The following is a 26571-nucleotide window of genomic DNA, read 5'->3' as shown; positions in this document are numbered from 1 at the left end:
GGAGGTTAGGATTTCAGCATATGAATTTTAGGGGGACATAAATATTCAGACCATAGCACATATGTGATTTTTATGTCTGACTTCTTTTATTCGGCATGTTTTCAAAGGTTCGTTAATGTTGTGGCATGTATTAGGACTTCATTCTTTTATGGCTGAATAAATAGTCCATCAAATGGATTGCATGCATAAACATTTAGATCATTTATACTTTGAGCTATTATGAATAATTCTGCTATGACCATTCATATATAGGTTTTTGTTTGAACATATGTTTTCAATTCTCTAGATACATGCCTAGGAGCAGAATTTCTGAGCCACATGGCAATTCTATATTTAACATTTTGAGGAACTACTACACTGTTTTCCATAATGCCCTCACTAATTTACATTTCCACCAGCAATGTGAGGGGGTTCCAATCTCTCCACATCCTCACCAAAAACTGTTATTTTCCTTTTTAAAAAAAATCTGGCCATCTTAGTGTGAACTCATATCTCACTGAGTTTTTTTTTAATTTACATTACCCTGATTACTAATGATATTAAGTGTCTTTTTATGGGCTTGTTGGCAACTTCTATACCTTCTTTGGAGATGCAGCTATTCAATTGTTTTCTCCATTAAAACTGGATTTGTCTTTTTGTTGAGTTCTTTGTATATTGTGGATACTAGGTCCTTATCAGATACATGATTTTCATTCTGCCAGTTGCCTTTTTATTATCTTGATACTGTCCTTTGATGTATAATTCTTTTTTAAATTTTGGTGAAGTCATATTTATGTATTTCTCTTTAGTTGCTTGTGCTTTTGGTGCCATGTTTAAGAAAACATTGACTAATAAAAACTAATGGAGATTTATACCTATATTTCTTCCCAAGGGTTTTTTAAGTTTAGCTTTTACATTTAGATTTTTGACCCAGTATGAGTTAATTTTTATATGGTATAATATAGGATTCTAAATTCACTCTTTTGTATATAGATATCCAGTTTTCCCTGGAGAAGGAAACGGCAACCCCCTCCAATATTCTTGCCTTGAGAATCTCATGGACAGAGGAGCCTGGCAGGCTACAGTCCATGAGGTCACAAGAGTCGGACACGACTTAGTGACTAAACCACCAAAACCACCCAATTTTCCCAGGACCATTTACTGAAAAGCCTATTCTTACTCCCCTGTATGGTTTGAAGTTCTTGTCAAAGATCAGTTGACTATCCATGTATGAGTTTATTTCTGAATTCTCAATTCTATTCCATTACATTTATCTTATGCCAGGACCACAGAGTTTTGATTACTATATTAATTATTGAAATTCGAGAAATGTGAATCCTCTCTCTTTGTTCTTTTCTTTTATGATTGCTTTTACAATTTTGTATCTCAAGATTTGTATGAATTTTAGGATAAACTTCTCAATTTATGTACAAAAAAGGCAGTAGGAAATTTCACAGGGATTGCACTAAACCTATAGATAAATTTGAAGAGTGTTGCCATCTTCCTATCCATGAACATGGTTGTTTTGTAGTTTTCAATATTTCAATCTTGCACATACTTCATTGAAGTTATTCCTAAGTATTTGATTCTTTTAGATGCAACCATGCTGAACTAAAAGTTTTTTTGTGGTTTCATTAAGATTTTCTATATAAAAGTTCATAACAACTGCAAATAGACATAGTTTTACTTCATTTCTGATCTGGATGCCTTTTATTTCTTTCTCTTGCCTAACTGCCCTGGCTAGAACTTCTAGTACAATGTTGAATGCAAGTGGTACAATCAGATATTAACAGGAAGGCTTTCAGTCTTTTTCCACTATGTATGATGTTAATTGTGGATATTTCATAGATGTTCTTTATCATTTTGAGGAAGTTCCCTTCTATCCCTAGTTCATTGGGTGTTTTATTATCAAGGGATACTGGATTTTGTCAAGTGATTTTTCTGCATCTAATGAGATACTCATGTTGTGTTTTTCCCTCATTCTGTCAATATAGTGCATTATATTGATTGAACTTTATATGTTGAACCAGCCTTGCACTCTTAGAATAGAGATTTAGCATAAAGTTTATTTGGTCATGGTAGGTAATTCTTAAGATTTGGTTTTCTAGTATTTTGTTGAAAATTTGTGCATTCATATCCAGGAGAGAGATTGCTCTATAGTTTTATTTTCTCATAATATCTTTGTCTGGATTTGGTATCAGAATAATATTGGCCTCATAGAATTAGTTTAAAAATATTTCCTTTTCTGTGTTTTTGGAGAGTCTTTGAATGATTGATGTTAATTCTTTAAACATTTGGTGGAATTCAGCAGTAAAGCCATCTGGTCCTGGGTTTTGTTGTTATTATTGTTGGGAGGCTTTTTATTACTAACTCAGTCTCTTTACTTGTTATCGTGCTATTCAGATTTCTACTTCTTCTGTCAGTTTTAGTAGTTTGTGTGTCATAAGAAAATTTTCCATTTCATTGAGGTTATCAAATTGGTTGGCATACAATTATTAGTATTGTCTTATAATCATTTTTGTTTCTGCAAGAGCAGCAGAAATGACCCCACATTCCTTCCTGATATTAATAATGTGAGTATTCTACTTTTTCTTGGTAAATCTAGCTAAGGTTTTTTCAATTTTGTTTATCTTTTTAAAGAACCAACTTTGAGGATTGTTGATTTTTCTATTGTTTTTATTATAAATTTCATTTAAATCTGATCTAATCTTTATTATTTTCTTTTCTCTATAGAGACAGAAAGTAGATCAGTGGTTGCCGAGTAGTGGGTGGGAATGGGGAATGACTTCAGATGGTATGAGGGATCTTTTTAGAGTAATAAAAATATTCTAAAATTGGATTATGGTAATATATGCACAATTCTGCACACTTACTAATAATTATTGAATTATAGACTTAAAATGGGTATATCATACATTTTATAATATGCAAAGTTGTTTTTTTAAAAATTCCCAGTTCTGTCACTTAGTAACTAGGTTATCATGGTAAAAATATTTAATTTCTATGAGCTTCAGTTTCCTTGTTGAGGATAATGAGAATAATATGAATATGAGAATAATGAGAATATGAGAATAATAGTTTCCACTCTCAGAAGCTTATCTTGAGAGTTAGACATCATATACATCATGTATATAGTATTAGAAATGATGTTTACAAAGTAACACAGCTCTCAATATATCATAGATTTTCAACAAACATAAGTTACCTTTCCACTTGTTAAATGGTGGTGGAGATACTGATGAAGAGGGGAATCTGACTCTGCTGAAGCAGATCTCTTAGGCATATACAACCCACATTCAGCCCAGAGTTAGTTGGGAGAACACTAGAGTAGAACCAAACTGGTACTTCAAAAAAATGGTTGATAAAGTGTGTCCTGATAAGCACTTAGATTTTTAAAAATTATCTATAATATAAAATAATTTTGAGGTAAAACTTAGTCTTTAAAAGAAGAGCATGTTTTATTTTACTTAACAAGTTCACAGTTTGGTTGAAGTTTCTAGTTTGGGGGAAGGAAAAATGTTTTGGCTTGGGCCTGATGTCACAGATCCTAAATTGTGGAAGACAATGAAGCCCTCAAATTTTTACCTTAATAGTACATTCAAAACTTAAGTTCCCCCAAAATCGCTATTTGGGGCTAGGGCCCAGATTAAATTTTTCACTAAAACAGTCTCTACTCACTGCTCAAAGTCTACAAAGGGTAGGAGATGGTGGACTGTTACAGAAGTCTAAGGTGGACTGAGCCACATGGGCTTCCCTGGTGGCTCAGATGGTAAAGCGTCTGCCTGCAATGCAGGAGACCTGGGTTCAATCCCTGGGTCAGGAAGATCCCCAGGAGAAGGAAATGGCAACCCACTCCAGTACTCTTGCCTGGAAAATCCCATGGACAGAGGGGCCTAGTAGGCTACAGTCCATGGGGTTGCAGAGTCACACATGACTGAGTGACTTCACTTTCTCCTCTGAGCAGTTTGAAATCTAGGCCATTACACTCAGCCTGAGGAGTGACCTCTCTTTGGAAATATCTGATACAGAAGAAAGCCAAGTATCATCTCAGGTTCCTGGAAAAGTAGCCAAACCTGATGATTCTATGTTGATGTAGTTCTAAATGGCTTCTCACTTGGGGGTTGTTCCACTCTTCACAGAACTACAGAGACATACAGTAAAGGTAAAAGAGAGATAGGAGGCAGGTCTGCATACTAGAATGGTATTTTCTCAACAACTGCTTGGAAAATCTGACCACCATCTGAATTCCCTCTATCCTGGGACTAAGCAATAGGGGAACAAAATAAGATATAAATTCTCATAAAATCTGAAAGTTGAGGGAGAGAAGGTAAAGAAAGACCTGACACTGTCTGGCAACACAGGAAGTATAATTTCAGGGTGTCTTCCATTTCCACACTAAATCCCCTCTCAAGGACTTGCCTCTTTGCTTAGCTCGGCAGTCAGTCATAGATGTACTACTAAATAGCTGTAACTTTGAGCACATAACTTCAACCTCTCTGGAAATAATAAAATTTATCTTACAGAGTCCTTACAAGGATTCAGAGAAGGAATACAGCACCTGGAGAACATCTAGTTCAGTGCCTGACCATAAAATATGCTTAAATTCCTAGTTCAAAGTCCATCTGATCGACTTTTGTCACTGAAATGATAGTCAGCACTCCGTTTATGTGGTTTCCCCCTCATGTAGCACACATGCATTTTAAGTCTTTCACTGTCTCCAGTTAGAAGATTTGCTAATTACTAATGGATATTTCAGGAAAGATAGAGAGCAATGAAAAAGATTTTTGGTGGAGGGCTGAGAAAGCAAAGGGCCTTTCCACTTTCCTTTGGCCATCAAAAGAAATACTAATCATCCCCAGGTGATGTGTCAGGATCAGAGTTCTAAGTCCTTGCAAAGATGTGAATATATGTTACCACTATAAGGGAGTGAAGACTTATGATCAACAATTCTATCCAACATGGGACAAAGTAAGAAAGGGAAGTGAAAACTGGAGCCTAGGTCAATAGTATAGGTGGGGCATGGGGGTAGAGAGAGGGACAATCATTGCAGGGAGAGGAAATCACATAAGACATGTAACAACACAAGGCTACGATATGGATGTTTCTGATTTCCAGCACATGGTATTTGGAATAGTTTAGCTCTTCAACTGTTTATTTAAAAGATGAATCAATATGAGGTAGCTCTATTTGCTTATATATGCTCCTAAGTCTTTCAAGTCTAAAGACTGAGTGAGTTGGCAAAAAAAGAATGAGTATTTGGTGATTTGAGTGTAATTCCTAGGGCCTTCCTAAAACCATCTGTGAGGTGAGTCTTGGCAAAGGAGCAAATTAAATAACTGTGTCATTAAGCAACATGCATATTCATGCAGACGCTATTGTTTACACAGTTTTTTTCTGTCATGGCTAAATAAAACACAGCACCATTTACGTGCAAATCACCACATAATGATTCTACCAGACTTCTAAATGACTGGAGGGGGTACTATTGGGTACAGGCTTTCCAGGTCTCTGGGAATTATGGTGAGCCATCCAATAAAGGTCAGTTGATGTGCTCCATCAGACAAAGAAACAAAGGATAGCAAGACTGTGAGCCCAGGGAGGCAGAGCATCTACAAATCACAAGAGCCTGGACAAAAATTAATCAGAGGCCAGGTAAGGCACAGAAATAGAGTCTCCTGTTGAGAAGGAGATACTAGTGAAGAGGACTGGTGTTACTGAGTGTGTGCAATGTATCAGATGCTATGCTAAGAGTTTTATACAAATTACCTCAAGGAATCTTAATAACCAGTATTGTAGTCTCATGTTACAGATGAAGAAACTGAGATTAATCAAGGCTTGCCTTGGTGATACTAGCTAATAAACTATAAAACTGAGCTTAGTTCTCTCTAAATCCAAAGTCCTTCTACCACAGCATGTTATCTCCACACAAGGAGGATAAAAATATTTGGGAAAATAGCCAGGTAAACAGTACACAGTAAATTCACAGGGAGTAAGTAAAGGCCAAAGTAAAGTAAGGTGAAGGCACAAGGGGAAAAAATAGGAGAATCTAAGGGAAAAAGTACCACAAACAACAAAAGAACAACCATAAATTGTCTTTATATCTCTCGCCTCAGGTAAGAACCAATCCTGAATGAGACTGGCCTGGAACCTTGAAAAAGACAAATAGGACAAGTAAGCCTGAGTGCTTAGCACCACTGGCTAGCCAACTGGACCCTGCATTTAAAGCTTTCTCAGTCAGAGACTCTTCCCTGATAGATCCTTCATGTGGATATTAGCACAACTGGCTTCTTTAGCCTTTCAAACTAGTGAGTAGCTTGTGCAAATTTTAAACCGCAGAGAAATGCCATTGTGTGAACTCTGTGTTTGTGCCTCTGCTGGCCCACTGAACATTAATGTTTGCAGAAAAAGCTGTTTACAGCTGCTTACTCTGCTCTTCTAAGCAAAGAGCACTAGAAGACTAGAATTTGTATTAGGAAGGCACCATACTGAGACCCTAAGGAGAAGAGCCTCAGAGCTTCTCTTTTTCCAGAAATCTGGCATGCTTTTTGAGAGCAGTTGCTGAGGGGGCAAAGAAGGGGAGCCCAAGATAATACCAAAAGATAAAACTTACCATGAAGTTTTGTGTGAATCTGTTTGGTATGGGTTGGGAATTCTTGAATTATAGGAATTGGCCAGATAAAGTCTTTTCTGTTTACTAGCATAGCTGACCACACATATAAGTGACCTGATTCTAGGCATTTGCTTACAGAAACAGAATTCCATCCCTAAGATTCAATCCGTGCTATTGAAAAGTATTTTTGATCCCTGTGAAAATGTAAACATCTTTGGGCAGGGTAACTTTTTATGTGTTAACTGTTATCAGCTGTACTTTTCTGGACTTTTTCATCTAGAACAGGCTCAGCAAACTTTTCCTGTAAAGGATCAGATAGTAAATATTCTGGGTTTTCCATGCCTACTCAACTCTGCAGCCATAAGGGAAAAAAACAAAAAAAAACAGCCATAGATACTAAACAAGTGTGGCAGTATTCCAGGCTGATTCATGTCGATATATGGCAAAAACCACCACAATAGTGTAATTATCTTCCAATTAAAATAAATTAATTAATTTTTTTAAGTGTGGCAGTATTCCAGTAAGACTTTACCATAAAAACTAAAAGAATTGGCTAGCCAAATTCTGCCAATCTCTGACCTAGACAGAAGTTCTCTGAGCAAGAAGGCTAAGATCCCTCATCAGTGGAGGCAGAAGAAATGTGAGAGACTGCTGTACAGGGCAACTAAGTGTGTTAAAGATGACATAGACCATTATGAGTTCTTCAAATAATTAAAATCTAAAGGAAGATTCCATCTAGACAATGTGGATTGGCATACAAAAGGATATAAGAATGTACATTTTCTGGGAAAAAAAATAGTCCTTGTCTTTTATCAGATTTTCAAAAACACTGATGATATCATATAGGATGGAATTCCATAGCATAAAGGGGAACATCTTGTCCTGAAAACCTACCTTCCTCAGACCCACCCACCTCTACCAGTGAAGTTTAGTGACCACTGTTATGTCCACTCACATATATTTCAGCAATCATCCTAGAGAAAACATATGTTTCACTACCTCCTCCTTTTGGTAGCTATTTACTTCCATTAACTGCAAAAAAAAAAGAAAAGGCAAATATTCATCACTAAAAGGTTGAGTCTAGGATTCTACCTATTCTTAACCTGATCCTGGCTAATGAAGATAAAATGATGTACTTACAGTTAATGAGCCAATTAATGCTCTACCAGACACTGTGCTTATCTTTCATTCTTTTATTATGGGCATAAATTGATTCTATACACAGAGATACAATCATCAGAATCAGCCTTACTCAAAGTGAACAGAAGTAATGGAGTGCACTGGTAGGCTGAGGCTATGATTTGGGGGCACAAAAAGGCAATCTTTGGGTTCTGGTTTTAGATCATGCAAAGAGCTTGGAAATTGTCACTCCTGTCCTTGAAACAATAAAAAGCTGGACAAAAAAAAGTCATTAACCTTTCTTGGACCCATGATCTAGAGAGACAGTAACATTCAGAGTGACATAGTCCTTGAATTTACCCACCTGGAACAAAAACCACCGAAATCCACAAGCTTATAGGGACATTTAAATGATCATTTTGACAAATTTCTGAAGGCTAAATGCAAACTACCTTGAAAATGAGAAACTCCTGGGGGCTGCAGTCTTAGGAAGGCTCCTCACATGTATGCGGGATTTCACTCCAGGAAGTCACCAGGTTCTCACAGTGAGGATATGAAAACAATCTCCTCGTGGCCATGGCTGATAATTACTAATAAATCATTAATATAATTTTGAATGTTTTCAAAAAGAAATATAAGTGATATGGTAGGAAAGGAGATGAAATGAAACCACATAAAATATTCAATTAAAACCAGGGAAAGCAGAAAAAGAGATTAAAAAAGAAATAGCAAACATGAACCTAATAGAAAACAGTTGCAAAATAGTAGCTATAATCTAACTATACAAATCCTTAATTCACTTTTGAATGCTTTAAATATACTAGGTAACAATATGGTATGGGGTGGAGGGAAGCTCTGTAACTTTTAACTTGTAACTTTTCTGTATACCTAAAACTATTCTAAAATTAAACATTTATTATTAAATATTAATTTAAAAATGCAAACTTCATTCCAAAATATATCTTCCCGGCCCACTACCATACACTCTGAAGTGCCACCATAAAGACCCATCACCTCTAATTCTTATTTTGTAAAGGCATTAGGGTATCATATTAAGCCTTTTGGTTATCTTGATTAACACTCAAGACTGGTGTTTTTCTCTCTGATAACTCACTAAGGAGAGGAATGAAAGAACTAGGCTTTTCACTGAGAAGGGAGGGTTACAATGGAGCTGGCATGGCCAGGAAGGCAGAGAGGAGTGGGGTGCCCCAGCAGGGGTTACCAACCCTGAGGGCCCAGGACCTATGTTTATGAAACCTATGGAATCAATGAGGTAAGCAGGCATATTGAAGCAATTCAAACCTGCATGTGGAGAGGAGGGCCTGCTGGCTCCCGCTGACTTTTACCTCAAGGGCCTCAGCTTGGTATAACAGTACTTCTTCTAGTGGCACTCTCTCAAAGCAGTTCACAACACCTCAAATTAAAAGCTGAGCCTCCCTGGTGATTTATTACTTTAGATCTCCACACAATTGGTGAGGGAATTTGAAGAGCATTTGAATGCCTATTTTGTCACAAGTTACAGGAAAGCTGAGAAGAAATGGTTAAAAGAGTGGCTAATTATGGAGAGGAATACAAACTCAGAGGTTTTGCCTCCCAGACATGTTTCAACTGATGTCTGGGTTCAGCTTAGCAGAGGTGAAATCTCACTTAGCCAAATCAACAGGTTTGTGAAAATATCCAGGGGATGAGCGTGAGAAAATCAAATTTTTATCAAGCAAGCACTGTTTTCTCCTTGGATTTGCTATCACTTCAGGAATGTTTTATATTCATCTCTCCTAGATCTTCAATGTGCTATGATCCACTAACATAAGCTCTCTGCCTCCTCCTCTAGTTTATCTGTCAACAAGTTATATGTAATTCTGTAAATAAATAATTAAAACAGTAGGAAAGCCTCTTATTTAATGGTTTTCCACCATGAGTCCTTCTTAAACCAAGAATCTCTCTGCCTATGTCAATTATCCCTCCTTTATGATCTGCAGCCCTTGGTTTTCTGAAGCAGAGCATGTCTGTTGTTCCACGGGTTTTTCACAGAGGAACGGTTTACAGGCAGAGCTGGACAAAGAGAAACAGCTTGCTCCAGATCTTGTTTCCAGATCTAGATCATCATCAGAATCACGTGGAAAGCTAGTTAATATACAGATTTCCAGGCCATGCCAATTACCTACTGACTGAATCCCTGGAGGTAGGGCATAAGGATCAGTATGCTAAAAGCATTTTAATTCTAGCTTTAATTAAATAAAGACACCCTCCCACCCCCACCCAGTGATTCCAATGATTAACCAGTTTTGAAAACATGTGTTTATTTTGCAACCCCATGGACTGTAGCCCTCCAGGCTTCTCTCCATGGGATTTCCCAGGCAAGAATGCTGGATTGGGTTGACATTTCATTCTCCAAGGGAATCTTCCTGACCCATGGATCAAACCCAAGTCTCCTGCATTGGCAGATTCTTTACCAATGACACACCAGGGAAGACCCATTTTGAAAACACTGGTCTAATCCAAATTCCAACTAAAGGTTAGCAGTCAGGACAACAGAGCCACATTGAGCAACTACATTTGGTTGGAACACTTCTGCAGAGCGCAGTACCATGTTGATAGAGGAAATCTAAGTAACAAATGGTTTATTAAATCCTATTCATTTATGTTTACAGTCTGCAATCAATATAACAAATGTATTTTCCTTTGCTTCTGTTCAAGCAAATCAACCTTCCTAGTTCTTAATTGTCTTACCTCAGCCCCTAGAAACCATTCGAGAAACATCCCATTTCTTTACCTTAATCTACCATACAGCATGAGGTCATTACCAGAATTTAAACACCAATTAATAATTTACCAACTATAAACAGCAACATTCCCAGGGAAGCATCCAGAATTTTCTATAATACATGACTCTCTAAATTTGGTTGGGCAAATGCCCAAGAGGCCAAATCACCAGGCAAAGTATTCTGGTGGTTGAGCTATAGCAATCCTTTTACTTTCAACCAGAAGAGCTCAGCAGATTCCTCTACCCTATACAATTGTCTCCAAAATGTAACTTCCAAGTATAGACCTTAGAACTTCATTTTCTGAGATATACTATACTGAACACTGCACTTGGAAATCAGGAGACATCCAGTTAGATGATCTTAGATAAATCATTCTTTCTCTCTGAACCTTAGTTTTCATATCTATAAAATAATGGAACTAAACTGAACAAGCTTTTAGAATTACAACTCTAATTTTTCAATGAACTGAGTAGGACCATTTGTAGTATGAGTTCTGGACTTCTCAGGGCTCTAATTATATGTGAGGAATCTGAGAAGGAACTCCAAGAGTTACTTGCTTAGTATTAAATTCAGCCCCAAAGAACTACAGCTTTCATCCCAGCCAGTGCTGGGCCAGTGAGCTACCCAATTACAAGTCAAGGGAGCCAGAGAAAACAGTCTGTTATAATGCTGCTCTTAGTCTGAGAGGGCCAGTCAGGAAACCCTTGACTTTCAGGATAACTGAGTTCCATGAATGCCAAAGAAAATGGTATAAAGGTTGTTATCCCAATTCTAAATCTCCAAAGTGAGATAAAATCCTGAGTTTTTCCATCTGGACAGTTTGTTCAACTTTAGCACCTGGTGGTAGCAATGAAGACAGAGTCACATGCCTTTTGCATAGTCCCTTACAGGGTGGTGCTACTGGCAAAGAACCCACCTGCCAGTTCAGGAGTCATAAAGAGACACAGGTTCAATCCCTGGGTCAGGAAGATCCCCTGGAGTAGGAAATGGCAACCTACTCTGGTATTCTTGCCTGGAAAATCCCATGGACAGAGGAGGTTGGCAGGCTACAGTCCACGAGGTTGCAAAGAGTCGGACACGACTAAAGCGACTTAGCATTAAACTCCAAAGACCAAATTAATATGGTCAGTGGTTAGTAGGCATATTCTAGCTCTTTGGAAAGACATCTTTTTCTCTCCTTCATATTTGGGTCCTTATTCTACTTGGTCTCAATTGTATGATTGCTCTGCTATCTGGATCTTTGCTGCCAGTTTCCCAACTGCCTTCTGACTGGGATCATCATTTCTGTTGAAAAAAATCCTCTTTCTGGCCAAACCACAGGCACAAATTTGTTTGGTTTCGGGTTGTAATTTTTTCTTTTTTTTTTCTTTCTTTCTTTCTTTCTTCCTTTTTTCTCTGGTGTGGGTTGGCAGGAGGAAGCGAAGGTATTATTTTGGTCCCCAAAGCATAGCTCAAGTTTCTCACACTATAAAGCTAACCAGTCTCATAAAACATCATGACAACATCCTTGCCTCTTCTACTGAAAGCCCATAAATAACAGAGGAGGCCATGGGAAGCCCATTTCCCCCCAAAGCATACAAGTATCCTTTTATAATAGTGTTTTTAGAGGTTAGGACGCACACCCAAATATATCACACCTCTGAATGACATGGTTGGGTTGGAGAGCCATGCTTTGATGGGTGGTGACAGAAACTACCTTCATAGCACACTGTCCTTTATTTGAAAAAGGAATTTCCCATCACCAAATGAGGCTACATTTCCAGGAAGCCATAAAGTTGCTGACTATCTGCAATGTCAGCACAAACTCACCATATCTGTATTACCAAAATGGATGGACTATTTTTTTCACTGTTTGAGTCACCATTGCCATAATTATAAAAGTCTACAAAAAAAAACTTCCTCTGGTACTTAAGGTTCTACTGGTTGTAATGTACATGCAAGAAATCTAATGGAACCGGGCAGGGGGTGGGGAGAGGGAAGGAGGAGGGCAGAATGACTCTGAAAATAAACTTTTCTCAGGTGCAGACCTTCTCATACACTAGATCCCCTCTGCATTCTAAGGACCCAGAGTACAGGTCATAATCTGAAACAGGAAATGGATACCCTGTGGAAGATGCCTCAGTTCTCAGACTAATAGGGTAAGATGCGAATTAACCAACATAACCACTTACCCAACTCCTTGTACACAGAGCCCTCCAATTTTCTCTCCTGGGATCATTTAGTCCTACGCTTTGGCTTCAATGCTTTTCCAACCTCTGGAGTCAATTGGTACCCTAGTCAGAGAGAATGTAAGAAACTCATAATCGGTATGCCTGGCTGCAGATCCCACTCCCACATAAAAATATTTTTGTTTGTTTGTTCTTTACAATCAAGTTCTGTCTTATTTTTTGCTCTGATAACTGGCCCCCTTTTCATATGAATGTGTGCTTAATGTATCAGGGTTGGCCAAAACCAGCCTCTGGCAATTGGTGAAGCTCTGGGAGTTGGTGATGGACAGGGAAGCCTGGCGTGCTGCAGTCCATGGGGTCACAAAGAGCAGGACATGACTGTGTGACCGAAATGAAAACCAACCTGGGAAAACCTGAATGAACTTTTTGGCCCATCCAATGTTTAAGGAACAGCAAGCTGGTTGTTGTAGTCAAAATGGTGTGAACTAAGGGAGAGCAGCAAAAGGATGAGATAAGAACTAGAGGCCCAATCACAGTCCATTGTGAGGTCTTTGGATTTTGCTAAAAGTGAGATGGGAAGTCATCGGGTTTTGAGCTGAGAAGTGATAGGAGGAGACATATTTTAACACCACCACTCTGGATATAATATGGAGAGTAGATTGAGTAGGGTACAGGGGAGAGCCAGGAGGCTAGTAAGAAGATTACTGGTCTAGTCCAGGTGAGAAGGAACAGTGGCTCAGACCAAGGAGATAGCTTCAGGAAGGTTGTCAGAGGTCATCGTCTCTGCTGGTTAGCACACCAGAATCCCTGAGCCTGCCTCTGCCAACGTTACTGCTGCATAGATTTGGAGACCCCATCCTCCATTGCTGCTCTCTCCCAGCCCAGCCAATTAGCTGGATCATTAGCTGAGGCTGTATTAGCTGAGACCAATGTGGCTCAATCCAGTTCTAGACACTTCAGGATTGGCACCTGTTCCGTGCCTGGAGACTGATAAATATGTTGTAGTAGTGCTTTTTCAGCCAGGAATTTACAAGTGAACTTGCCCTCATAACCCCCATGAGACATTACATTGGCCCACAGAAACTCAAGACTCTACCCTCACTCCCAGCAGCGCAGCTGAGTGTCCTTGCCTTCAACAGCTCTAAGGAAAGAAGCTGTACTGCTGTAATACTGTTTTGAGTGCTGGTTATGCCACAAAGCATTGTGCAGATTTCTCTATATAGATTATTTCATTGAAACCTTTCAACAAACCTATGAGACAGCTTCTCTCATTACTCACTTGTGATGCTTAGCTTTATGCATTAACCTGACTAGGTTGCAGTACCCAGTTATTCAATCAGATGCTAATCTAGGTGTTACTGTAAAGGTATTTTCTAGATGTGGTTAACATAAACAGTTTAAGGAGGTCTGTGCCTCATCCAACCAGTTGGAAGGCCTTAAAAGCAAAACTGAGCTTTTCCAGAGAGGAAAAAATTCTGCCTCAAAACTGCAGCATCAACTCCTGCCTGAATTTCTAGCCTGCCAGCCTGTTCTACAGATTTCCGGCGTGCCAGCCCCCACAATCAAGTGAACCGATTCCTTGAAATATATATATATCCTACCGGTTCTGTTTCTCTGGAGAACACTGACTGATAGACCATTTTGACAGATGAATAATGAGATTCAAAGTAGTTAAGTTGCTCAAGGTCACAATAGCTACTAAGTGCAAAGGAGAAGATGCAAGGAAACTGACTCCAAACCACATACCTCATCTCCTGCTTCCTCTAAAATGTCTAAATCCATTTTTTTAAAAAAAAAATTGAGGCTAAGAAATCTCATAGGAGTACTTCAAGGGTCTGTGTACTTATTAAAATATTAATAGCTTATTACTATTATATACTTGTTATACTTATTATTATTGCTATCATTTACCAAGTCATTGCTTAATGTCAAGCATTGTGATGAGCATTTTCTATGCATCTTATGAAATCCTGATAACAACTATACAAGGTAGTTAATATTATTGATATTTTATAGATGGTAAATGTGAAGATCAGAGATGTTATGTAACTTGTTCAAAGTCACACAGCTAGTAAAAGGCAGAGTTGAGATTCAATATCATTGCTCTGGCCTGCCTTCTGAACTAGTGTGAGTAGAACCAGTGGTTGCCCAGCCCTCGATTCTTAGGAGCCATTGTTAACCCACTGAATCAGTTTATTACTTTTATAGGGCCATGTCTCTGCTTACTTAGGGTCCTTAGCTCCTGACCCACTTCCAGAATCAATTAAACTTCTAGAACAGTCTCTAAAGGTACTGGATCTATCATTTATACTCTGCATTACTGGATTCCATCCTAGGTAGGCACAATTTATGAGGTCAATAGATCTTATAAAGAGGCATTAAGGAATATATAGGCCAAGTTTTCTGACTCATGGAATAAGCTTTGAAGTCAGAATACTTAGGTTCAGATCTCTGACCTTGAGTGTGGTGGTTTAGTCGCTAAGTTGTGTCCAACTCTTGCGACCCCACAGACTGTAGCCTGCCAGGCTCCTCTGTCCATGGGATTTTCCAGGCAAGAATACTGGATTGGGTTGCCATTTTCTTCTCCAGGGGATCTTCCTGACCCAGAAATCAAACCCAGGTCTTCTGCATTTCAGGCAGATTCTTTACCAACTGAGCTATGGGGGAAGTGACCTTGAGTATATCAGCTAACTTTTCTGAACCTTAGTTCATTCATTTCTAAAATGAAAATAATTGTTACGGGGTTGTTTTGAGAATTAAAAAGGTAATGTGAGGAAAACATTAGGCTGGAGTACAGGCTCACCAAATGTGAGCTATATACAATTATAGAACCATCAGCCCTGGCTGTTGGGGCCTGAAGCTGAGCTGAGCACCTAAGCAGGCACCCTAGGATTTCTGACTGGGCTCCAAACTAGAACAAACTGCTCAAGAACAAACACAGCCAGGTCTGTATAATTCACTGGGTAGACCTTATGCTCAGTAAGCAGTATCTTAAAACCAAATAGGCTCAAATCAGAGTTAGAGAAAAGACAAATGATGTGTTCTGACCAACATCCCTATACTTTCAGCATCGTGTAGTAAGAGATACCATTTTACCATTAGTTCAGTTCAGCTCTCATTTTGTGAGCTCCTACTCTGTGTCAGATCCTGTGCTAGGTGTTGGGGTATAGGAAGAATAAGGTATCATCTTGTTCTCAATCAGTTCCAAGTCTAATGGGTTCATGGGAGTGGGAGAGTGAAAACAGACAAGAGTGTTTTACGTAGCCAATGCTTATGTGACACTTATTTTATGCCAGGTACTCTTTTAAAGTCATATATCAGCACAGTGAAGTAGCTATAATTATTATTCCTATTTAACAGATTAGGCAACTGAAGCATAGCAACATAGAGTAACTCATCGAAGGTTACATTGCTAATAAATGACAGAGCCAGGATTGGAATAGACCTCACTATACTACTGTACTCAAACAAGACTTCCTTGTTACTTATCAGGATACCTCCTGGGGATGACTGGAAGAGCCTTGCAAGCTCCAGAAACTCTAGAGGATTGGTGAATGTTAATATCCTCTAAAAAGTGGCAAATTCCCTAATAATAAAGCAGAGAATAACCATAACATCAAACAATGAATTTTACTGTACCTACACATAGAATAGCAAAAATATGAGAGGTTCTCTATATTAGTTATATTTTACGGTATTAATAATTACCCCAAAACTCAGGAGCTTAAAATAATAAATACTTATTATCTCAGTTTATGTAGGTCAGGAGTTGTGCCTAGCTTAGCTAGGTGCCTCTGGTTCAAGGTCTTTTATGAGGTCACAATTAAACTGTCAGCCAGGGTTGCAACCTCATCTGAAGGCTCAAATGAGGGAGGATCTACTTCAGAACTCACTCATATGGTTGTTGGCAGGACTCAGTTCCTCACAGTCTCAAGGGCTCAAGTCACAGGGCTCAAGGGTTCAGGTCAGAGAGCTTAAGTCTTCACTGGATGTCTACCTCAGTTCCATCCTGGGTCTCTCCTATAGGGCAACTCACAACATGGCAGCTGTCTTCCCTCAGGGTGAGTAAACAGAGAGATAGAGAGAGGAAGCTCCCAAGACAGAATTACCATTTTTTTATAATCCAGTCTAGGAAGTGACATCCTTTTACCTCTGGCATGTCCTGTTTGTTAGACGACAGTAAATAATTTCCGCTTATACTAAGAGGGAGAGGATTACACAGGAAGTGAGTACCAAGAGTTGAGGAATGGGGAGGGGGCATCTTAGAATCTGTCTAGCACAGTCTTTAATATCATCCAAAGTCAGGAAACTTGGCATCAGCTCTCCCAACAGATCATTCGTCTGGCTTGTTGCCTTCAAGTACTAGAGTATCCTGCACCATTTCAGAAGAAATCCTGGTACTGAAAATCAGACACTAAATCTAATCATACAGCCTATATTAAGATTTTACTTGCACTTCTATGGTTTTCATTAGTTTCATTTGTACCCTTACTTCTAGTCTTTGCCAGATAGGGGTTTTTAAAGTGCTATAAAACTAGACTTCCTTCCTTGACTTGTCACCATGTCTGTTGCATTCTTCAAAAGACACCTCTTGACTCAGCTCCAGGGACACCTCCCTAATGAATCTTGCCTGGCGTAAGGGGATTTTCTTGCCTGAGACCCAAGTCAGTTCGTTTAAGATATGAATATAGGCAAATAGCAGCAGGTTATGTGTGGAATTTGTAATAGACAAGGCTGATGACACTTTTTCCCTGCCTCACATAGAAGCAGGTATACCCACAAGCTTCTAAACATTTATTATATGCAATTAACACTTGTGGAAACAAGGTTATACTCACTGGCAAAAAGAACAAAGTGGTATGGGTTCTCCCCTAAGACAAGAGCTTACTTCAGTGCTTCTTGCTTATTGTTTCCAACATTTCCAATTTTCTGGACTCTGGGCTTACATGGATCTCTTTTATACTTCCTGTCCTAGCCAGCCTAACAAGTATTGACCTCTGAGCTGTCTGACACTGCTGCCTTTGGTTAACTAAGTTTGCCTATCAGCACAGTCAACCTGATAGTTCCTAGACAGTTTGTTCCTCCAAGCTACAACTTTTTGCTGATTCCGCTTAATCTAACCAAACCAGGCGTGCTGGTCCCTCCTACCCACCCTCTATCCTTTTGCCACCTATCCCATACTATAAAAACTATCCTCCTTCACCTTGAGCAAATTCTGTGCCATTATCAGGAAATTTGTGCTTTTAGGCACATACTTCTTGTTGAAACCTCACCCAAGCCTGTTCTAATCTAGGCTTTATATCAAACTTGAAAATATTGCTTTCAAGTTCCTATGTGGTGTGCTTAGTAGCCCAGTCATCACCAACTCTTTGTGACCCCACGGACTGTAGCCCACCAAGCTCCTCTATCCATGGGGATTTTTCAGGCAAGAACACTAGAATGGGTTGCCATGCCGTCCTCCAGGGCATCTTCCTGACCCAGGGATTGAACTCACGTCTCCCACATTGCAGGCGGACTCTTTGTCATTTGAGCCATCAGGGAAGCCCTCAAGTCCCTATATCTACCATCAAATTTACCTGTTTCCTGGATAGTGCCCTCAGCAAAGTCTACCTGATAAAACAATACATGCTGAGTTGTTGATTATTGGGAATACTTTGATGAATTACCCTATATAGAAGGATTTCCACTTTAGTCACTGAAGAAAAAAAAATGCCAGAGCACAAAGTAAAATAGTTATAGTAGAATTTCTGGCACTCTCACAGAACAGTGAAATTATTATTTGGGATATAATGAAATTATACACACACACACACACACACACACACACACACACACACACACACACACACACATATATATATATACACACATATATATACATATATATATAATGAAATATAGAAAAGGCAGGGGAACCAGAAATAAAGTTGCCAACATCTGTTGGATCATGGAGAAAGCAAGGGAATTCCAGGAAAACATCTACTTCTGTTTCATTGACTACGAGAAAGCCTTTGACAGTATGGATCACAACAAACCGTGGAATATTCTTAAAGAGATGGGAATACTGGACCACCTTACCCATCTTCTGAGAAACTTGTATGCAGGTCAAGAAGCAGCAGTTAGAACCAGACATGGAACAACGGATTGGTTCCAGATTGGGAAAGGAGTATATCAAGGCTGTATATTGTCACCCTGCTTATTTAACTTATAGGCAGAATACATCATGCAAAATGCCAGACTGGATGAAACACAAGCTGGAAATAGATTGTCAGGAGAAACATCAATAACCTCAGATATGCAGATGACACCACCCTATGGCAGAAATTGAAGAAGAATGAAAGAGCTTCTTGATGACGGTGAATAGGAAAGTGAAAAATGTGGCTTAAAACTCAACATTCAAAAAACTAAGATCATGGCATCTGGTCCCACCACTTCATGGCAAATAAATGGGGGAAAAGTGGAAGCAAAGACAGAATTTATTTTCTTGGTCTCCAGAATCACTGCAGATGGTGACTGTAGCCATGAAATTAAAAGACACTCCTTGGAAGAAAAGCTATGACAAACCTAGACAACATATTATAAAGCAGAGACATCACTTTGCCAACAAAGGTCAAAACGATGGCTTTCCAGTAGTCATGTATGGATGTGAGAATTGGACCATAAAGAAGGCTGCATGCCAGAGACTTGATGCTTTTGAACTCTGGTGCTGCAGAAGACTCTTGAGAGTCCCTTGGACAGCAAAGAGATTAAACCAGTCAATTCTAAAGAAAATCAACCCTGAATATTCATTAGAAGGACTGATGCTGAAGTTCCAATACTTTGGCAACCTGATGTGAAGAGCTGACTCATTGGAAAAGACCCTGTTGCTACAAAAGATTGAGGGCAGGAGGAGAAGAGGGTGACAGAGAGAGATGGTTGGATGGCATCACTGACTCACTGGACATGAGTTTGAGCAAACTCCAGGAAATAGTGAAGTACAGGGAATTCTGGCATGTTGCAGTTCATTGGCTTGCAAAGAGTCTGACATGACTTAACAAGTGAACAACAATAATGAAATAATAGTATTCTTCAAGTTATACTATCGGTGCCTTCTGCTCTACTTTATGGGAAGGGCAAGTCCTTCTATAATGTTTATAAGCTAGAAAGAAATTCCTTACAAAGACATCTATCTCAACACTAATGTGATGAAGCTGTTTTTAACCTACATATTTCTAAATATTTGGACACATTCTTAGAGAATCAGGAGTTTCTCTGAAAGTCTTAATTTGTTTGAAAAATAAATGGACAATAGTATACTGCATGGAAATGTGTACAACTTTACCAATTTTCCAGGCCAACATCTTCTGACTGCTTCCCCTTTCAAACATTTGAAAGTATAATTACTACCAGCTATCCAGGTCCTATTGAACATAAGATTATGCAAAAGAAACATCTCCATTGTAGAGAAAAATCAAGCACCACTTTTATATAGCATTGTTTCCAAGGTACAGTATATTCCAAGTTATGAAAATTTTCTTGATAAATGAACTTGTGGAAGTCAACGCATTTGCAAGTTAGGAGCTGCTTATGTTAGATATGCGGCATTTTCCTTGGTTTTTAAACACTATGCTAGAGAAGATCCTGTGGTTCTTGGCTAATCAGAAGAAATGAAAATGCTTTCCATGGTGATATTTCCTTCATCTCACCAACACATAGTGAGAGACAGAGCCCACCAGCTCCCAGACTGGATATAAGGACACCTGGGGCATTACAAGAAGACCTTAGGAAGTTAAGGCATGTTGAACCGTCTCAATTTCTCTGCCTCCCTCATGTACATGCACACAGTTTCCAAGAGGATCCATAAATAAACAAAATCTACCTGAAAACTTTCAACAAATGGCATTATTAATATCATCCTCTGTCTAATAAAAGGGAAGAAACAAACCAAAGTACTGATCACAAAAGTGTAGTCAGAGATCACTCATAGGAGGGGTCTTAATGGCAAATTGATCCCCATTTCTTTTCCTTTATGTCTGGAAGACAGAGACTGATCTCCTTAATATGACTTACATGGCCCTTCACAGTCATGCCCCAGTGTAGCTTTCTGGGATTTTCTCTGTTTCTTGCTACACATAAAACTTTCCATACCAGTCAGGTGTCCCCTTCATAGTCTCTGAACATCAGTTCCTATGTACTTTTGCTTGCATCATCTCCCCCACCTGCCTGTCTGAAACAACTTGTCTTTAATGACAGGAGAAAGTCAGGTATATTGAAAGGAGAGTGAGTTCTGGAGTGTAACAGGCCAAAGGTTCAGATCCTGGCTGTGCCATTTAACAGTCATGTGCCTTTAGGCAAAGCTTCTTAGTTTCTCTAAATCTCTGTTCCCTAACCTGAAAAGTGAGGATGACAATGTTGCTTACCTTGTAGGAATATCATATGGGTTAAATGAGATAATGCATGAAAGGCACCTAGAAGGGCTCCAACTAATAGGATATGTCATCATCATGATTATCCTTTTTCATTTTTTAAGTCAAATTTCAACCACCAGCCAAGCTCACAGGTTTATCCCCTTTCTCTGAGCTCCAAGATCTTACTGCATCTGTATCACCTGTCTAGTATTTTAATAGTATTAGTTTTATCATGGGTACAAATATCTTACCTAGCCAAGTACACTGAAAGCTCTTTTAGGGCTAGGATTGTGTCAGCCTTCTCTCTGTTCTCCCAGATAATCTTTTATACAGAGGAAAAGTGCCACCAAAAACAGACTTCCCTGTAGCTCATATGGTAAAGAATCTGCCTGCAATATAGGAGACCCAGGTTCAATACCTGGGTCAAGAAGATCCCCTGGAGAAGTGAATGGCAACCCACTCCAGTATTCTTGCCTGGAGAATCCCATGGACACAGGAGCCTGGTAGGCTACAGTCCATGGTGTTAAAAAGAGTCAGACACGACTGAGCGACTAACTATTAAAATGCCCCAAATATTTGTTGCTTGTCTTATAGATGCAGAGCCAGTAAGCATAATTAGAAGAATGATGGCCTAGGGCATATGTGAAATGAATTGCCAGTCCAGGTTCAATGCATGATACAGGGTGCTCGGGGCTGGTGCACCGGGATGACCCAGAGGGATGGGATGGGGAGGGAGGTGGAAGGGGGGTTCTGAAAGGGGAAAACATGTACACCCATGGTGGATTCATGTCAATGTATGGCAAAACAAATACAATATTGTAAAGTTAAAAAATAGAAAATAATTTAAAAAAATATAATAAAATCAAATAATAATGTCACTTGCCACTAACATTTCTCTGAACACTTATAGTTACTAAAATAATATATAACAAGTATTTTCTATATGGTAAACACTCTTCCAGGAACTTAACAAATATGTCTTTTCATCCTTACAACAACACTGTGATACAGGTATTATTAGCTCCATTTCACAGATGAGGAAACTGAGTCTCCCAGAAGCTATGGAACTTTGGAGGAATTACATAGCTTGTAAATGGAGGAGGCAGAATCTAGATTATTTGACTCTGGATCCTAAGTTCTAAACCAATAGGCATATTGCCTTACTAAAGGGCAGATGCTATTCTAAGCACTTTACAAATTATCAAAGGTCACTTCACTGTTGGTAACCAGATGGTACTTTGTTAATCTGAAAAAAATATACCTAATAGGAAGATTTTTAGCATTCATGGTTGAAAACATGGAGTTCTAGTACCCCAGACCATTCCCACACTCATCCATTGCTATAACTCTTGATCATTCTTGGATTGAGCAGACAGTCTATGTGAGAAAAGAGGGGAGGGTAATCAAGAAGCGGCAGACAGGCAGATGGCTGGAGGAGTGGATGGCCATGTGGGAGAGTACCAGAGCTGGTGCCTGCTGTGTCCCAGGGAGGCTCAATGTCCATCAAGGAAAGAAAACGGTTGGGAAACGCTTCACAGTACAACACATCACATGGAATAAGAGTCTATTCATCCAGTTGGAGCAAGAAAAAAGTAACAGTGCCCACTTCCTGTGTGGGTGTTCTTGGCCTTTTCCAGCAAGGTGTGTGTTTAAAAAAAGATTAGTACAATAGGGCACGAACAGTCCTATTGAAAACAGCCGCCTGCATAGACTTGGCAGATTTATAGTGTGGAACAGTTCCGTCTGACATTTAAAATGTGGCAAAACTACTTAAATTCAATGTAAAAATAAGTTTTCTATAGCCCCTTATTTTATTCCTATAAACATGAATTCAATGAAGATGGCATCATGAGCTTTACAGGATGCCCCTCAGAATGAATGCTTGTCAGAGACAAGAATACATGGCACTAAGGAATGACAAGCTGATTAGGCTGCAATGATTCCCAGGCTCATGCCTGAGAAGAAGACTCTCTGGAGAAAGAACACTGGTGGGTGGAATTTGGACTGTGGTTTGAACTAGGATGCAGCTCCAAACCACTGTAGCCAAGTTCACAAAAGGAACATGAACAAATGTCTTAAGCAACGAATGGTAAAGATGAAAGGGAACAGAGGAAGACTTTTTCTGTAATGTCATGGAGGGACCAATGACTTGGACCTGCATCCTGATTTCTTTGCAGTAGTTGAATTTGGTTATAAAAAAGGACTGAGAAACTCTGGTGGAATAGGTCATATAGCAGAGCTACTAGATTGTTTTTGTTCCACAGTGTAAAGATGAAGTGCTTCTTAAGGAACTCAATAGAAATAGATTCAGTAAATCTGAGGAGAAGCCTAGAAATCTGCAATGGGACAATTGCCTTATTCCAACACAGATATTGTGAGTACCCACTATCTTGTGATGGTGACCTTCCCACATCATCTTGTTCTCCCCCTTGGCTGACTTCCTCTGCTCTTCCTGAAATACTGTGTTCATAGATCGATAAAATCTAGAGTTGGAATAAACCTTAAAGATCACTGAAATGCCTTTCACATTCCATGTAGGCATCCCCACCACAGCTTATCTCACAGGTAGGTCTCCAGCCTCTGCACCGGACCACATTGTTGAATGGCTCTCACTTTAAAAAACAAAAAAGCTCACCTTGTACTCCATAAAGTGAAAGCCCATAAAGTGAAAGTCGCTCAGTCATGTCCAACCCTTTGCAACCCCATGGACTATACAGTTCATGGAATTCTCCAGGCCAGAATACTGGAGTGAGTAGCCTTTCCCTTCTCCAGGGGATCTTCCCAACCCAGGGATGGAACCCAGGTCTCCCGCACTGCAGGCGGATTCTTTACCAGCTGAGCCACAAGGAAAGCCGAAGTTCTCTACAGAAGTCCAAATTTCATTCAACATGAGAATCATCCAGGGACAGTGAAAAGATCACTAGATCTTAAGTCAGAATTTTAGATCCTGATCTCTACTTTCTAGTTGGGTGATCTTAAGCAAATCTTACTTGATCCATCTGCAGCTCAGTTGCCTTTTCTGTAGAAAGTGCTAATGTGAAATTCGGTGCAGTGTTAACAGTTAAGAATATGTACTGGAGCCCAGACTGAGGGAAATTAAAACTTGGCTCAACTGGTCACTAGATGTGTGATGTTGGACATGTTACTTATCCCCTCTGTCTCAGGTCAGTCACTTGCAAGGTGTACCTGGTAATAAGAATAGCCAACTTATGTAGTGAAATGTAAATAAGTTTATATGTGCAAAGAGGTTCACATATAGTTAAGTGCAGTGTAAGTATTAGCTATTACTACTTCCTATTAAATTGGGATAAGATTCTTGCAATAACTATCTCATCACACTGGTATAAAATTAAAAATCATGTGAAACAATATATGACAAAGAGCTCAATAAACTATAAAATGCCACATAAATGTTATCAGATTTAGTTGGAATCTGTCCTAAAAGTAACTTCAGACTACACAGGATAACTAATATCTATTCAACATAACAATATCTGAAGATAACTCACCTTGAACTCCCAGGCATACTAGCTTCAGTGTTTTCAACAGTTCCCTATATCACATAGCTTTATGGATCCACTGAATTTCATTATTTATTTTTATTTATCAAATATTTCATCAACACCTACTACATTCTAAGTACTACACTGCATCTTGGAGTTATACCACTGACTGAAACATAGTTCCTACCATCAAAAAATGTTGTCCAATGGTCAAAATGCTTCTTAAAGTATAACATCAAAAATAAATGTTACCAAAGGGCTCACTGGGCCAACAAACCACTCTTATTGTGTGTAGTACATATTTATCGATGTAGACTAAGGCTCTATTAGCCTGGCTGACCAGTATTGATTCATATTGAGTATATAGTCAAATAACCCTCTAGGATTTACATGTTAAAACTCCTGTTGAACCACATCTTCAGCACTCTACATTTATATGGTTGATTGTAAACCCAAGAGTTAAGACTTGAAATTTGTACATATTAAATGAGCTATTATTATTTTCACCCCATCCCTCTATATAAAACTATAAAAAACTTTAATATTTACATAGTTAATAGGCATGCCATCTATATATTCATTCATTTCACTGATAAAAATGATGAACGGAATACCATTAGAAATTTCCTTTCTGATTGACATAAATTCATTAGCATGCTTACATTAGAGTTATTCAACCATGTATGGAAACTGCTAATACTATTTCTATACAGCTCACATTCCAGGCACCCAAATAATAGTAGCTAATACTTATTGATCAATTACTAGATACTTCTCTAAGGTCCTTAGACACTGTTCCAAAAGTTTTACATGTATAAACATGTCTTACCCTCTCAACAATGCTATTAAATGAGTGTTACTTCTACTTTGATTTTATAGATCAGAAAACTGGAGAACTGAGAGATAATGTCAAATGCCTGAGAACCCACATCTAATAAGTGGTAGAGCTATGATTTTAAATCTGAAGTCTAGTGCTAGAGCCCACATACCATCACTGTGATATTCCTGTTCTTGTTGTTCAACAAATGAAATGGGATTAACTAAGCATAACTTAACTCTCAGTGAAGGCATGCTGAGAGCCCTCATGATCACCACTGCCTTTTCTCAGCATTTGCGATTGATTTCTTTATGAATCTACTAGAGATTTCCACTAAGGATTGATGTCAACATCACAGGATTAAAATTTCTAGAATCGGAGGTCCTCCTTTTAAAACAAATCAGATTACCATTACTTTTGTAATTGCATTTGGTCAGAGACCCCTCTCATTGGATTAGTATGGTGTCTCTCTGACCTATGACTATATAGCCTGCTTGCATATCCTAACTAAAAGTCAACTTCTAGAATTTCATTAAATATTTAATGAGTGTCCTTGGCAGAAAGGCAGAATGCCTAACTAAAATCTCAAAAATGGCTCTTTAAACCCATTCAGTGAGAAAGAAAATGAAGCAGAAGACAAGAAAGTTTATATTCCAACCAGACACTGGTAATTATCACATTGGACCACGCATCTGTCTAGCCACCTTCTGTTCACAAGATGAAATTAAAACTGTTGGTATGCTGGCTTGCTATTCCTGTTAGTTAAAGTCCCCTCTTATGCATCTCCAGGTAGGGATGCTCTGCATTGCTGTTTCATTTCACTGACATTTTGAGAGAGTAGAATGACCCTTCTATTTTTATTTCTTTGTCCCTAATAGAGTCTGTTACCAGATCGCCCCCAGAAAAAGCTATTTATTGCTGTCTCTTTTATTGTTTTTATCTCTCTGCCAACTTTCTGTGGAGAAACTTTGAGCACTTGATTTGGTGGGGGGTGGAAAAGTGGGAAGGAAGGAAATAAATTGCTGGCTTTTATTTGTGGATATGCACTGTGTCGGCTTTTTGGCAAAAATTGTTCAAGTTCCTATCAATTTTATGGGAAAATATTAACTCCCAAAACTGAAAGAGTAAATCCTCAAAAAATTTTAGATCTTCATTTTTCAACATGTGTACTGTAGAACATGAATATCAGAGTTGATTTTCTAAAGTGTGTTTGGGAGGAGGAA

The sequence above is a fragment of the Giraffa tippelskirchi genome, chromosome X, assembly GCF_054371585.1.
Source record: "Giraffa tippelskirchi isolate mGirTip1 chromosome X, T2T-mGirTip1v1.2.pri, whole genome shotgun sequence".
Taxonomy (NCBI): Eukaryota; Metazoa; Chordata; class Mammalia; order Artiodactyla; family Giraffidae; genus Giraffa; species Giraffa tippelskirchi.
This window is presented reverse-complemented; position numbering follows the sequence as displayed.